The sequence below is a fragment of the Cimex lectularius genome, unplaced genomic scaffold (genome assembly GCF_000648675.2).
Source record: "Cimex lectularius strain Harlan isolate CLEC.00 unplaced genomic scaffold, Clec_2.1 scaffold31, whole genome shotgun sequence".
In the NCBI taxonomy this organism is placed as follows: Eukaryota; Metazoa; Arthropoda; class Insecta; order Hemiptera; family Cimicidae; genus Cimex; species Cimex lectularius.
Window position 1 is genome coordinate 1,031,422 of NW_019392645.1, and position 17,359 is coordinate 1,048,780.

General features: G+C 33.8%; 1 protein-coding gene across 2 annotated transcripts in view; it reads left to right on the forward strand.

Moving 5' to 3' along the window:
- Window positions 1-17,359, forward strand: part of LOC106670467 (insulin-like receptor) — a 113,644-nt gene continuing 96,285 nt past the window's right edge. For both annotated transcript variants that reach the window (XM_014400850.2, XM_024230417.1), the window contains exon 1: window positions 1-597. The gene's annotated coding sequence lies outside the window, so the exon portion shown is untranslated. The remainder of the gene's footprint in view (window positions 598-17,359) is intronic.

Genomic DNA, 17,359 nt, shown 5'->3' on the forward strand with positions numbered 1-17,359 from the left:
TAATTGTCACTATGACAACGTAACGGTGACGTCACGGATCTGCGTGAGACCGTTTGCGCTCTAGTCTTACTACTATCCAATCATAAATGAGATCTCAAGAAGGTGGTGTAGCTACTAGCTATCTGTAGTATTCTGTATAGAGTGTATAGTATCGGCTCGGCTCTCGTCTTCCTCGACGCTCTAACGCAAGTTAAAACCCGACCAGACGTCCGGGGATCGAATTTATAGAGGAAAAAGCGTAATTTTCGTCCGTGTTTGAGTTCGTTTCGGTTTTCCCGGAGGTTCTGGCGAAGCGGAACCCATTCAAGTCGTTCCGGCCCGTTCCCCGGTGTCTGCCGCGGAGGAGGCGGATTCGTCCTCCCGTGTCCGAGTGTCAGTGCCGCGGATGGATGAAGTTCGGTAACCGGCAGTGGCAGAAACTCCGCTCCTACGCACGTTTATTGACATCGGCCTCCCGCCGCCGACGACGACGGTGACGACAACAAAAATAAACGGTGAGCGTGCCTTCGACGACATCGCCCCGTCTGGCATCCGACCGCACGTCCTCAGTCGTCCCAGCACCTCGTTCTACAATCTACGCCCATCGGGACAGCTATGGTGAGTCACACTTGTTTTTTTAAAACCCTTTGTTTACACGACGAGACGGATCCCCATGTCCAGCCTCCCGAATCTGCTTTGTTTACATCCCGTCTCGCCTCCGTCGCGTCTTTCCATTGCGTTTCGAATCGCCCGAACACGCGACGTCTGTCTCCATCCTCTCTCTCATCACGGCGTCTCGTCTCTCAGAGGCCGATTACAACTTTTCTCGACATTAACAGACAGACAGACAGACGGACGGAAAACGATTTGTCCAAACCTCTCCATCAATCCCACGGAAATACGATAAACGTCGAAAAAAAACGTCGAAAAAAAAAACGTCGACCCATCGTAAAAAAGTATATAGAGATGTTTCAATACGAAGTTCGTTGAACTTGAAAGCGGCTTCCCCGTTTCCCCTTTATATATAATTCCTAGTTTTGAGTCTTTCTCTCTCCGTACACTCCCCCTCGTTCCGACACCTCTCAAATTGTAAAAAGCCCGGATCTCGAGACGTTTTTTTTTAATTCTAGGAGCGGAATCACATTTTTTTGATCCGTGTGTGTGGCCTGTAGTAAACAAAGTTGTCCGAGTCTCCATCTGGCGAAGGGGCCCGGACTCCGTGTTAAAAAAGAAATACCCGTCGTTCATTCACTAACATTTAGACCTACGTCGGCGTGTTTTGACGTGCGGCCGGTGTTTTTCGACGTTTGTCGTACGAAAGACAGGTCGATCTCGCTTTTCGGCGATTAGTTTTGTTTACGATTACCGCCGTTTCCTCCGTTTTTCTTTCTGTGCCGTTCCGCATAACGTTGACCGGTGGACGCGTAGTAAAATCCCTCTTCTCATTGACCTCTCATTGACTAGGCTCTACTTACCAAAAATACGTTTGCAAACAGGTGTTAGTTGATTTTTAAAAATTTATTCTTTAACAATTATTGTGCACCAGTTTACGGCTAGATGGACAATATTTTGCTTCCTCTTGTTTTTGTGCAGTGGGGCAAAAAATTATCGATAAACTTGTTTTGTTTTCTTTCTTATTTTCTTCTTCTCCTTCTTCATTTGTTTGCAAATGAAACTGTTTTATATATAATAAACTAAACGATAAAAATGGAGTGAGTGTAGATTTTTAACTTTTTTTAAGCTCCAAAATGATATTTTCTTAATTGAAACAAGAGTTAATTTGAAGTGTTAAAAAAGGGTTAAATTTGTAGTAAAAAACGGTTAATTTGAGATTAAAATTAAAAAAAAAATTACTTCAAATTAATCCTTTTTTTACTTTAAATTAACATTTTATTAAATTTCAAATTAATCATTTTTAACTTTAAATAGTGTTAAAAAAGGTTAATTTGAAGTAAAAGAAAGGTTATTCAAAGTTAAATAAGGGTTAATTGGGAGGCACAAGTTAATTTGTAGTTATTTCTAGTTTGTAGTTTTTTAGTTGTAGTCACATCAAATTAACTTTCTTCACTTCAAATGAATCCTTTTCTAATTATAATTAACATTTTTTTAAACTTCAAATTAATTTTTCTAACATCAAATTAACTATTTTTAACATCAAATGTGTTTTTTCCATTTGTAACTTTAAAAAAGTATTTAAAAAAGCTTAATTCAAAGGTTAACATCAAATTTTAGTTTCAAATTAACCGTATTTAACTTTAAAAAAGTGGTTAAAGAAAGGTTGATCATAAGTAAAAGGAAGGTTAACTCAAAGTTAAAAAACATTTAATTCGAAGTTAATGAAGGGTTAAATGGAAGGAAAAATTTTAATTAGAAGTTAACATCAACCTAACCATTTTTTACATTAAATTAACATTATTTTTAAACCTCAAATTTACCCTCTTCTAACATCAAATCAATCATTTTTAACATTGAATGAGCTATTGTTAAATTTTAAATTAACCATTTTTAACTGAAAAAAGGGTTAAAAAGTTTAATTTAATTAAAAGAAAGGTTAATTCAAAGTTAAAAAGGGTTAATTGGAAGGAAAAATGTTAATTTGAAGTTATCATAAAATTAACTTTTTTAACTTCAAATCAACCATTTTTAATTTCAAATTAACTCTTTCTTTAAAAAAAAAAAACAAAAAAAAAACAGACCAGATATGAAAATTAATTACAATTAAAAGTCTAAGGTATAGGTAGTTAAAGTAAAAAGGTAATATTATACGTTAAAAAAGTAGTTACGTAGTTATTTTTAGCTTTAGTTGTAATAACTGGTCTAAGATATTTTTTGTTTTAAATAAAGGGTTAATTTGAAATTAAAAAGGGTTAACTTGAAGTAAGATAGCATTAATATGAAATAAAAAAAGTTAACTTGATGCTATTAACTTTTTCCTTCCAATTAGCCCTTTTTAATTTCAAATTAACCCTTTTCTAACATCAAGTTAACCATTTTTAACCTCAAACGAGCTTTTTTTTTTTTAAATTAACCATTTTTAACTTCAAACAAACTTTTTTTAAATTAACCTTTTTTTAACTTAAAAAAAGGTTATTATCGCTTATTATAAGACACTATTTTGGCATATAATCAGACCTGTGCTTAGTCTTGTGGCATGTCTACGGGCACGGTTCGCTGTTTCGGTACCTCAGAGCTATGGGTGTTTAAATATATAATGTATTGGAATGAAAGTAATTTATTAAAGTGAAAGGAAGGGGTTGTTTAACCTCGCCCGAGGAATATCAAGCGCTATGGGTTGAGGGTGTGAAGTCCGGAGAGTAAAAGTAAGTTAGTCAGCGTGAAAGTATATAGCTTTTTCCCGTAAAATTAACTTTTAACATTGGTTGTTTAACCTCGCCCCAATGAATATCGAATCAATGGCTGCAGTTTATAAGAAATTACGCGTGAAAGATCAGAAAAAGAAGGAAAACAGGGGCCGGCGATGACCTCAGTCGTTTGTCGGCCCATAAACTTCCCACTTTATATATATACAACGATAGAAACCCATATAATTTGAAATAAACAACAAAATACGAGTGTCCGGTTTTTTTGTCTGTGAGTGTGTAATGTGCCATTTCTCCTAGTTGAATGGAAAATCGCCGTTTAATTTGTTCTGAATTGAGTTTTTCCCGTGGTTTTTGCCCCCCCCCCTCCCCACACAAAGTCGATTGACGTCGATTTAAGTTTTTCCATTTGTTTCCCGATCCTTGAGCCTTGGCTTTGTGCGATCTCACGACAAAAAATTCCCATGTTGTGAAATTGGAACCGAGTTTAAATGTTAAAACGTAAAAGGATGCGAAACCGGTTGTCATTTTGATACTTGTGCGATAGTTCTGTCCGGAAATAAATTGAGTCATTTTCGATTATTTCGAATCCCCGAAGTCGCATTTAAAACAATTGTATTATTATTATTATTATTTCCATAAAAAATTAATCGGTTTATTTATGTCACAAGCAAAGATAGGCGCAATATGGCATTAAAGATAAGACATCACACACAGAAACACACTCTAGGACAAACAAATCCATATAGAAAGGAATAAATATGAATAGACAATAAACAATTTTAAAAAGAAATTTACTCTTCATTTCTTCATTTTCTTTTCTTTTTTTTCTCTTTTTTTTATTAAAGCTTAGAATTCTTTCAAGATTTCACCCTGGTTTCACATCCATCCCAAATTTATTAGTGAAAAATCCCTTGGCACATTCGCAATAGATTTTTTACTGGAAGAGTCGCAAAAATACTTCACCCCTCTGCGGTGTCATTACTGCGTTTTGATTGATTTTGTACTAACAAGGAGAGGCTTGGGACGTGGGATGACGGATTTCAATGAAACCTTTTTATTTCGGCGATACTCGGTAGAAAAATATTTGGTACGTGTCCGAGCGTTCTTCCAACGTCCCGAGGAGCCAAGAAAAAATAGTTGGTGCATGCATGTATTTGAAATTTATTATTATATCAGTCCATTTATTTTTTTTAGCCTAGTATAAGAAAATAATATGCGAGATCGGATTAAATATAAGAATAGATAAGCTAAAAGTTACAAAAACGATGCTTTAAATAAAGTAGGTAAAAACAAAATCAATTTTGAAAAAACCCATTCGGTTTTAGTTTTAAGCACCCTTTAAAGCCCTCAAATAATAATGTTTATAGGAAACACAAAAATATCCATATTATTGCTAATATTATTAGCACTGGATTAACAGATTTTTTTCGTTGTCCGGTGTTCTATTGGGTTGTTTTACATGAAACGTCCGATTTTATAGTTTCAGAAATTCAGAGAGGACATAGCGGTTTTCTGTTGTTTACTTCCAATTTTTTTACATAAATTAATCCTCCACTTTTGTTTATATTTCGATTTACTTCTTTCAATTAATTAATCTTGTTATTTAAGACATTGGTTGAAATGAAAAAGTTTGTGTCACGAGCGGGATTCGAACCCACGATCTTGTTTACAATATAATGATGAGCTCCCCAATCCGTTACATGCTTTTTAGTAGACCTCCAAATATGATCATGGAAACGCGATTTTCGTGAAATATTCCATTACGAGTTTGAACTCGGTCATTCGCAGATGTGGCTGCAAGAAACAGTAAAGCGGGGAACACACCCGATGCAACGCTATGCGACGCAACCCGATGCTACCCGACGTCTTGTCACGTTTTGGTAGATTGTGCACATCTATGCGATGTCAAGCGCACGCCACGTACAGTCACGTAGCGTGTATCACAATAATCAGTATGACAATCGCAACGCCTCTTTTGTTCTTAATGCGTTATTTTGAGAAAAACCATGTAATAAATTTGTTAAGTTAGTTAAATTTTATGGGCACAACCATGTAATAAATTGTTTTAAATAATACACTTAAATCTTTTAAATGAAGTTATTCCGGTGTTTTGATAAATTGTCTTCCTAACTATCATAATTAAATAATTTTTATAAAAATATATGAATTTTTGATCTCGTTTAATTTGGTTTACATTAAAATAGGAATGTTGTAATTAATATAACGATAAAATGACATATACTTTGAAAATGTAAACTCAAAAAATATGAGTGTCCTGTTCTGATGCTACTCGACTAAAATAGTTTAATTTTATGAGCAAAACCATGAAATAAATTGTTAGTTAAATTTTATGACCATAACCATGTATTAAATGTTTGTTAAATTCATTATATCAAATAATGGTATTCCGATGTTTTGATCCGTTTTCTGACAAACCATTAAAATTAATTAAAAAAAAAAAACTAATGAATTTTTGAACTCGGTTAATTTGGTTTATATAAAAATAAATTTGTTGTAATTAATATAACGACAATAATACATGTAGTTTGAATAAAAATATGAGTGTCCGGTTCTTTTGTCTTCGACTGTACTCTATGCTACCCGACGAAAATCTGGACAGTGGGTATCGCAGAGCGTAGAGTAGGGTTGCGTTGCATAGGATCGGGCAGATGTGCACGGGCGTAATACAATCTTATGGAAAATTGGACTTTAAATTTGCGTCGGGTAGCGTCGCATCGGTTAAGTGAGTTCCCAGCTTTAGGCGTTTACGGAAGGGAGAGTAAATGAACGGACCATTCGTGGTTCGTTTACTAAGTTTTCGGAAGGGAATATTGAATTGGAAAAGGAGCCCCGCAGAAGCCTCCAACTTTAATTGACAACGATGTCCTTAAGCTTCAGGTGGAAGAAAACCCCTATCGAACAGTCAGATGCAAGTGCAGCTACCGTGTCAAGACAATTATAAGGAGCATAGGAAAAGTCAAAAACCTTGATCTATGGCTTCCTCATGAGCACACTGAGAGACATCAGTTCAAGCGCCTTGAGACATGCGTTTCGTTGCTCGCCAGGCAAAACTCGAGCCTTTTTTTGAAAGAATAATAGCTTGCGATGAAAATTGGATTGTATATGAGAATCAGCGTCGGTCAGGGCAGTGGTACAATATCGACGAAAGACCAGGAACATGCCAAAACCCGAAAAAAACTCTGTTGAGCGTATGGTGGCTGGAATTATTCACTACTCCTTTTCTCATACAAGTGAGTCCATTATCTCTACATTGTACTGAAAGGAAATTGACGAAATGCATAAAAAAAATACTGGAAAAAAAACCTGCGCTGGTAAATCGGAAAGTTTCTATACTCATCCACGACAACGCCAGGCCTCATGTTTGAAAACATACTGTAAACAAATGAAACAGCTTGGCTACGAAGTACTTCAGCATCCAGCTTATTCTACAGATTTGTGTCCAACAGATTTGTGTCCAACAGATTTTTATCTGTTTAGGAATTTAGACAACTTCGTCAAAGAAAACTTGTTTTTGAAAATGTTGTTCAAGTCCAAAAAGCGTTATCAGTTTTCGTTTCATTTAAAAGCTCAGAATTCTTCAGTTCCGGCATAAAAAGTTGGACACGCGTTGGGAAAAATATGTAGACTTCCAATAAAATTTTGTTTTTATATTGTAATTTTACTTAAAAAAACCTTTACCTTCGGAACGGACATTTCATGTAAAACAACCCAATACTTAAAAAATTCACAACTCTTTAAACCAAATTCAACGCTGGTTCGTTTTGTGTGTGAATGTTTTCTCTATTCAGATAGGAGCATCAACCTGTGTAAATAGCTTTTTCCCGTCATATTACCTTTTTGAAATTTCTAATCAATTCTTTTTATATTCATATTAATGTTTGTAATTTCAAATTAACCTTTTTTTAACATTAAATTAACCACATTTTTTAACTTCCAGTTAGAGGCAATTTTTCACATTCCATGTGTGTATATTTGGAAAATTGGAAAACTTCAAATTAATCTTTTTTTACTTTAAATTACACACTGGCAATTCGAGGAAATTTCCTTATTCCATGTGTGTCGGTATTTGAAAAACGGAAAATTTTAAGCGAGAAAAATGCTTTCTCTATTCTGATTTGTGCTCTAAACGGTGTATATAGTTGTGTTCTGCCAAATTAACTCTTGTTTTACTTAATATTAATTTTTTAAAAATTTCAATTAACCTTTTTTTAACTAAGAATTTATTCTTTTTTTCTTCTTTTAATTAACCTTTCTTAACTTAAAATTCATATTTTTTTAAATTTCAAATCAACTTTTTTAACTTCACATTGATTTTCATATTTTTTACTTCAAATTAACCTTTTTGTAACTTAAAATTCATCTTTTTTTTAAATTTGTTTAAACTCCAAATTAATTTTTTTTACTTTAAATTACACACTGGCAATTCGAGGAAATTTTCTTATTTCATGTGTCGTATTTGAAAAGCAGGAAACATTTTAATCGAGAAAAATGCTTTCTCTATACTAATTTGAGCCCTAAACTGTTTTTATAGCTTTTGTCCGCCAAATTAACCCTTGTTTTACTGGATATTAATTTTTTTATAAATTTCAGATTAATCTTTTTTAATTTAAAATGAACTTGCTTAAAGTTCATATTAACTATTTTTTAAAAGTAAGAATTTAATCTTTTTTTCTTCTTCAAATTAACCTTTTGTAACTTCAAATTAATATTTTTTACTTCAAATTACCCTTTTTTAACTTCTAATTGACCTTTTTAAAATTCAAATTAAACTTTTAGTAACTTCAAATTCACCTTTTTTATTTCAAATGAAATGTGTTTAAACTTCAAATTAAATTTTTTTTAACTTCAAATTAATCTTTTTTACATCAAATTAACCCTTTTTTCACTTCAAATTAAACACTGGCGATTCGACGAAGTTTCTCATTTCACGTGTGTCGTATTTGGAAAATGGATGATCTACTTGATGTGATAAATTTTTGAAACTTTTCACGAAGCGCAGTTGTTCTTTCGGTCTTTGGTCCTACTTATTAAAAAAGAATCCTTTTAGAATAATTCCCTTGGAAAACAAGGTTTTTCCAGAGATTTTTGTATTGTTACTCCTTTCTCCCCACCCCCATGGTTTAGAGATATTCGTTTGTGTTTCTGAAAGGTTGTTTTTTTTACAATCAAATGTGCCTGAGTTAAGAAGCTCCGTTTTGAGTTTCAACATTTTAAACATGTCATGTTACATAAAAGAACCACCTCTGAAAACTGCTGTGTAGCACCTTCAGTACAAAGTGATTCAGGTTGCGCAATATGAACCAATTGAAAATGACTTTTGGGCTAGTACACAGGACTTCCCAACCAGCGGACGGACCTCCTTTCGAAGAACAAAATTCAGGGCGGACCCTCTCAGTCGAGTATTTACAATTAGATACTTTTAGTACGTAGTAAAATAGTTTTATAAATTATCCTGTCCATTCCTAATTAGGCGATGGAGGGGATATCACTATGAAAACAAACATTAGATTGTCATAATTAACTTATTTACAAAAATCCGGAATGTTGGGTTTAATCTTTTAACCTAGCCTCATGCGACGCAAGAAAAGGAAGCACCATGCAATTTTACGCCCTGAGCACTTTTCATTAACATATATTTGCTTGACATTTAAGTCATAGTTTAATCTTAACCGTAATATCTAAAATAGGACAAAGTCGAAAATCAAACACTACAATGGGAAACAATCGTAAAAATGGCACATTGTTCATGCTTTTTGTAAAATGATCGCGCAAAAAAAATTCTGATTCCAGACTAAAAGTATATACATTCTAAAAATTATTTTGGAATATGATTTTACCCAAACAGTTATATACCTATTAGCCTACTTAGCCCTGTCAGCAAGGTATTTGAACCTTTTGACCGCATTGCTGCCTGAATGAAAACAGCATCATTGTGCCATTTGGTTTCAGGCCAGGACTGCCCAGCTAGCCAGGGTAGTTGATGACTTACTCTAGCTTTTAATGTACTATATATTTCTTCCCTACGTAATAAACATATTCCATTCCTCTTATTCAGACCTTACTTTAGCGGAGGGTTGTTGCCGGTCACGCTTACGCCAGGGCATCCCAAACGTTTTAGCCAGCAGACCCGTTTAGCAGACAAAATCCAGGGCGGACACCTCTCATTTAATTATTTAAAATTAGATGCTTATAGTATGCAGTAAATTAAAGTTTTATAAGTTAACCATTCTTTATTAGGTGGTGGAGGCGGTATCACTATGAAAACAAATATTAGATTGACATACTTAACTTATTCATAAAAATCAAAATGGACAGGACGGAATCAATAGGTAGGTAAAATTCGAGCCAAGTTCAAAAGTAATAATTCGAGCATTAATGATTAATGAATTAATGATGAGTGAGGTTGTTTTAGCCTGCACAGTTTGGGTATGTTGGGTTTAATTGTTGATAGATGAAGACGGATGTCGGGTTCAACATTTAGACAGCTTCGATATTTAGTTTTGGTTAGTTTTGGTGGCTGTATGGGTAGAAAATTCGGATTCGCACAGGTAAGTTGTGGCAAATGGAAAAAAAACACGTTTTGCTTTTTCAACAAGCGGTTGAAATTTTACGTTTTCGGACGGAAACAAACATGGGGGTAGGTATCAGCTCGAACTTAGATTTCAAAGTGGACTGGATGGTTTTGTCCAAACTGAAAACGGTTTGACCACCCTTTTATGGTCTTGCAGCATTGTATCTCGTGCTGTTGGGATATAGTGTTCAAAGGAAATCTCCAAACTTCGAAGATGTTCAGACGTTTCATCAATCAAAGTGCCGCTCTTAAGCTCCAGTTTCGTTTTCTTAAAAAAAATCATTTAACGCAGGAAAACGCTCAACCTTACAACAATAGATTCAACCCAAAACTGGATTTTTCCTTTGAAGGAGCGAACTTAGAATCGAAAGTTGTGATACTCTTCCTTACAAAGGCTGATCTCATTCGTTTTCATGAAAATGTCTGATAATTATGACAGCATACATTGTCATTTTTCATAATTGAAAACGTTTTGCCAATTTGATCTTGTGATCAATCAACAGAGATAAGACTTCAGAACGTAATTTCTGTAATCGTGGAAGTGCTTTCCAACGAGAGGTCACCTCACTTCTGTAAGGAGAAGAAGGAAATCATGAAGGCTTCCCATATCGTCATATAGTATTGTGAAAAATATTGTTTTCAATGGATGGCCGTGACTTGGCATAATTCATAATTTGAACAGATTTGTCCAAAATTTTTTCACAAAAGGCTGGCATTTGATTCGTAGCTAAGGCATGTCTGTAGAGAACACGACTGCTGCTGCAATCGTCCATTCATCTGTTATTTTAGTAATCACTCATCATCGCTTTTGCATCATCTGTGCAGACGACATTGCTATTAGACCATAGAATTTCGTTAGTTTTTAAAAAAAGTCCAACAAACGAAATATTTTCGGCACCTGTTGCATCGGCAGGAAATGGTCTGGAGAAGAGAAAAATCCTACTCGAAACATCCCCATATTATAACGGAAAAGCCAATAAAATAGCCAACACCACTAAGTCACTTGATTCGTAGATTTGGAGAAAAAATGAATTGCGTTGGATGCGAGAAACCACCGATTCTTTCACATCATTTGATAAAACAAGTATCCGTCTATTGACAGTATTAATCGATAGTGGCATCGAAGATACAAGTTTTACTGCTTTTTCGCAAGATACAATATCGTTAACACACGTTTTTATGAGGGTTTCTGCGATGATATGAGCTTTGAGAGGCATCTGCCTTTGCCACTAGATAACCTATCAAGTAAGACGCCCTTAGAGATTTCAGTAAAGTTTTTGCATTTGGAGGTTTGAGAAACAGCCAGTTCAGTGCACTTCCTCATAAAAAAATCAGTCTGTTTCTCCCGGAGTTCAGGGTGTGTACCCTCAAATTGACGTCTCAATTTAACCGAAATCGTTGAACTGTTTGGAAGCACTTTCGCGCAAATCACACACTGAGCTTTTTCTCCTTAGCGTCTGTAAATCCCTCCAAATTTACGAAGCTGTCGTGGTACTTAACGCTTTTTAGATATTCCATTTCCAGTGGCTGTTTGGCCTCTACCAATATGGAAACGTGTAGAATTCGAGCGTGCTGGATCCAGCTGAGGTGCTTCATCCGAAGGCTGTCTTTATTTGGCTTGTCCTCAGTAATGTCCTCTTCGGCAGGCTGTTTTTCCGTCTCACCAATTCCAATTCGTCGCTTTCCTGGCGTAGGTGATGGAGAAACTGAATGCTTCCTCAGAGACCCTGACTTCACCCATGTTGGAGTAAATTAACTTAGAATAAATACATAAAAATCCTTAGTTTTCTCATTGTTATTGGTTTTTTAAATTGATTTATTCATTTTACGTTTATTTTTGTAAATATTAATTTTTCTCGAAGTTCGGACCACAGTTTGGGGAGCGCCAGTCTGGTAGAAAGAAGGATGCCTTTACAAATTTAAACATTATTCAATTATTCAGTGTATATACATGAAAGCTCTTGTCAGCTATCTTCCGTTGGACATCCTCGGTCGACCCTGTATTTGAATATTAAAAAAAGCCTTTTTGTTTTATAGGACGGAGTTTAAAAGTCAACAGTTGTAATTACTCGTTTCGTCCCGGTTGTAAGTGAATACCCTACAGGTCTTCTTATCTCTTGTTAGGCGCCATTTCTCAGTTCACCGCCCTCTACTCGACATGTTAAATAGGCCACACGAGGAACAATCACGGCGTCAGCGCAATCAGACGTCCCGCATCAGTCAATGCAGAGATGCTATCACCGCTGTGCTGGCGCTGCTAAATTTCTACATCCGAAGATCGCGCTTACCATAGCTGTTCTGAGAAAAAAAAAAGATTCGTAACATATTATAAACGTTTTGTACTGATTCATTATCGATGTTAAATCCGTTTCCATCCCGGGGATGTTTACGTCCTGTCTAGTTATTGACTTCGACGTCAGATATATTTTATACAACACAATATAATTTGATAATATATAATTTTTGTTATAAATTTTGTATGCTATACAACGAGGATTTTAAAACAAGCCAAATTTTGGCTTTATGTACACATCTCTGCTTTGACCCTTTACTCGGCAATGTTATAGTTCATAGAATAGCTTCTGTCCGTTCAAATGGACGCGTTTTAACTTCAAATTAACTTTTTCAAATTTATTTTAAATTAACCTGTTTTTAAATTTAAATTATCCTTTTGTATTTCAAATTAACTTTTTTAACATCAAATTAATCCTTTTTTACTTCAAATGAAATATTTTTAACTTAAATCAATCCTTTTTAACTTAAAATGAAACTTTTTAAACTTAAATTAACCCTTTTTAAACATCAAATTATCCTTTTGTATTTCAAACTAACTTTTTTAACCTCAAATTAACCTTTTTTTACTTCAAACGAAACCTTTATAACTTAAATTAATCCTTTTTAAATTCAAATTAAACCCTTTTTAACTTCAAATTAACGTTTTTCAAATTTTTAATTTCTTATTAATACTTTCTTCTTTATTAGCATTAAAAAACATACGATATGATATGAAATATTGGCAACTAATGTAAAATGTATGTAAATATTAGAGTTTTTTTCCGATTTAACTTCAAATTAACCCTTTTAAATTTAAAATTAATGTTTTCTTTAATCCATTAAAAACGTAGGATATGGAATGAAATATTAGGATCTAATGTAAAATTTCTGAACGTGGAGTTTCTTGTTTTTTTGTTTTTTTTTTTCAATTTTAATTTCAAATTAACCATTTTTAATTTCAAATTAATCCTTTCTTTATTCCATTAAAAACGCAGGATATGGTATAAAATAGCATTTAATGTAAAATGTCTGTAAATGTTGGTTTTTTTTAATTATTATTATTATTATTATTATTAATTATTATTATTATTATTTTTTATAAAGGTAATTTCGTTTCAAGTGAAATAAATTATTCAACTCTTTTTTTTCCTCTTGTTGATATACACAGTTGTTTGGATATATCAATTTGTTTCATGCCAATAATTCGTTTTAATCACCTTGCGGAATAATTTCATTATTAACGGACAGAAAACTTAATTAAATTAATGGATGTCATTTGTAAAGCTTTCACGTCCATTCTACATAGCTCGACGGTCCTTTAATTCAATGAAACGGCCAACTGATTTTATATTAAAGAGATAAATTGTTTTAATTTTGAGGGTTTTTTCTTTAATTTGCAGAGGACGACTGCAAAGTAATAAACCAGATCTGACCCCGGGGGCCTTTCTTTCGGAAATTGAACTCTTAAGAGTTATCAAAACAGGGTTATATTGTCCTAAGTACGTGCTAAAATTGTAATTGCGCCCTCGCCACCTCCCACGGCCAACTTGCTTTAGTCAGTTTTATTTATAGGGCTTCTTTTTTTATATATATGTATTTTTTATTAAGCAAATAAGTAAATTTCCTTACGTCTTATCGGTAGGAGGTTAAAATTTGTTTCAATGAACGCGTTCTCTCCTCAGTGTGTTCAACTAATCTCCCTGGGTTACGGTTCGTTCTTATCCCTAAGAGATTAGGTGGCTTCTGATGGAATACCGCAATAAGCCTAATTTGTTTTTTCAAATTATCCGATTGAGCCGAGTAATGCGGAAAGTTGATACTTTCCCGTCAACAATATTGGTAGTAATGTTTCTGTATTAAAAGAAAAATTACTTAATACTTTTTGAGATGGTAATTTACAGCACGGCTGATAGCTATCTACTGGAGGTATAAACATAAGTAAACTTTTCAATCTCGAAGTTAGGAAAGAAAGAAAAAGTAAAAGTCAGGGGCTCAATATTTATGTGCTTAATTAATAACACAGACATATTCTTAAATTATTACATATACCATTTTCCCGTCAACCTTTTTAACTTCTAATTAACCTATTTTAATTTCAAATTAACCCTTTTCTTAAATTATTAATGAAACTAAATAGACGGTACGAAATATAATCATGTGCAGTAAAATTCCTTTATATTTGCGAAATTCTTTTTTCAATATAAAATAATTGGGATTTTAGAAGAACTTATGAAAATTAATTATAATTAAAATTGCGTTATAATTAAATGTAAAAATAAAGGATTAGTTTTTTATTAAAAACAATTAAATATAAAAACAAATCCTTCTTCTATTAATTCGAGATTTTTAAAATATAAAATAAATGATCTGTAAAATAATTATATTATATTTAAAAAAAATCTCGAATTAATAAAAGGAACATTTGTTTTTATATTTAATTTTATAGTTTTAATTTTAATTGTAATTAATTTTCATATAGTATTATATGTAATAACATATTTTATATTTTAAAAACTTTTTTTATATAACTTTTAAGTTTAATTGCAATTAATTTTCATGCGGTATTTGATCTAATAATTAATTTTATATTTAAAAAATGCTTCAATTAAAAATTCTTTATTTTTATATTTAATTTTTTATAACTTAATTTTAATTGTAAATACCTTTATCACATGGTCTTCGAGTCCAAATGTTTTATATTAAAAAAAAGTATATATGTATGTATGTACACCCTCACAGGAATTAAATCACATGCTAATATTTCATTGCATATCCTATCTTTTTTATTGCTATAAAGAAAGGCTCAATTTGAAATTAAAAAGGGTTAATTTTAAGTGAAGAAAGTTAATTCGAAATAAAAAAGTTAATTTTAAGTTAAAAGCGGTTAATTTGGAGTTGACAAAGTTAATTTGAACCTAAGATGGGTTAATTTGGAGTTAAAAATAGTTAATTCGAAATTAAAAAAAGTTCATTTGAACAAAAAAAAGATTAATTTAAAGTTAAAAAAGGCTAATGGTGAAGGTTAAAAATGTTAATTTGAAATAAAAAAAGTGTAATTTGAAGTTAAAAAAGAGATAATTTGAAGTTAAAAAGTTTAATTTAAAAAAGGATAATTTGAAATTTAAAAAGTTAATATGAAATAAAAAAAGTTAGTTTGAAGAAAAACAGTGTTAACTTCAAGTTTAAAAAATTATCCAATAAATGGAGCGAATGGGAACTATGCTTCCACAAGAACTTCAATGTACCTTTGCAGTCAATGATCTATTCTGTATGATAATGAGTTCGGTATCGGGATGGACGTTGATTCCACCTCCATAACTGGCTGTATTTGAAAAAGCTGTTACTCACGCATGGCACATGAAGCAAAGCGTTCTCCATGTCTTCTCCAAACTGGTCCCGGTTGTCAGATTGCCACAAACGAGGTGCATGTTAAGAGAGCAGCCCCCCCCCCATTGTTCATGTGACCAAGCGAGATACTGATTTGCGAATGGTCGCCTTTCCAGTAGTAGAGAACCAGCATGAGCGGGACGAAGCTGTTTTAGAGCTCAACCTTACATTACGGACCGCTTGGAGTTGACTAGCTATCAAGGAAGCCGTTAAATGACGGTTCTGAAGTGCGGTAAGGGCAATAAAACAATCTTCTCCAGCCGTCGTACATCGCGGCTGACCACTACCTTCTCTCCGATCGAGACTTCCGATGGACCTAAACCGCTGTAGACCCAGTACTTCGGCCATGTAACGGACGTCCGTTGTCGGCCAAAGCCCGTACGAAATTTTCTCGACTTAAAACCATGTTTTTAAGAAGAAAAAAAAATTTTTTTTACTCACAAGTTATTAATGGTGCGAGTCTTGAGTGTATTTTCATTGGCACGGGTGTTACATAAGACACACATTTCTATCTTCTTAAAATAGGCCTACTCGGTAAAAGGTTTAAGCAGATCAGCTCTAACTTGAAGAAAAAGTTACAATTGAGATAATCTGTCTGTACAGCCCAAAGTTTTCCTCAGAGACTTTCTGCTCTAAGTGGTTATTGAGAGACAACTTCGGAGTTAATAAAATGTGTACAAATCCACTCGCTGGCCCAACGAACGATTTTGGGCGTGTAATCATTCCACTATATCTGTATTATTTTCTTTTGTTGAACGTACCGTACCGTACCAATTGTGTAAAAGGCCCAAAACTCAACGTGCTCAGAATTTCACTCCCAACGTGATAATGATATACATAAAAATGCGCATATTTTTATCGTGTACATAATTGTCTCCGAGTTCAAGGCTAATCTATTTATAAACTAAACCCGTTGTACTTATCTCTTTTGTTTATTAAGGTATTTTTAAAACGATGATACAAAAGAGTGTTTATTTTTACGACGGTTTCTCTCGTATTTTGTTTACCTGTTATTTCTGCGTTCAGAAAGCATGGAATATTTGCCTGGTGTTACGACGGGTTTTCGATCATCCTTGATCATCTCGATTAAACCTACAGAAACGCCAAAGAAGGCCGAAACGACGAAAATAGCCGGATCGATAAGGGACTAAGTGCTGAAAAAGAATGCTTAAAATAATCGTTTTGGTCTGTCAGACGCTTTTCAGTTTCTCGCCATATTCATATAAACCCAACGGTACTTCATCATACGTATGAAAAACTGTAGTCTAAACTGTCTTACAAAATAATTAAAACAATATACTTTGTCCTTTGGGCAATGAATAAAAAAAAAAAACTATTTGTAGCCTAACTTATTTAACGTATAGAAACCCCAGGAACACTATTTGGACAGGGTATAAAAGAGCCATTCAGCAATCCTTAAAGGAGGTGATCCAGAAATTAAGAGACACAGCGAGCCTAGAAATGTCTTTTGAGGTGACCGGTGCCATAATAATACCGAAAACTGCGTAGAAAAGAGAAGGCAAAATATATACAAAACAGTCTGGTGGACCTCATCAAACACCTAGAAAGACTGAGAGCTCGAATAAGGACTCTATTCAACCGTGACAAAGCCCACAATGAGTGGGATACATACAAAGATGTCCTGACTCAGTACAATAAAGAAATCGGAAAAGCTAAACGGGACTCGTGGCGGAGATTCTGCGAGGAACTTACAGAAACGCCTCAGTGTGCCGGCATACACAAAGCCCTAGTCAAGGATAGTACAGAGAGGCAGGTTATCTTCCTCACGAATACAGATCCAAGC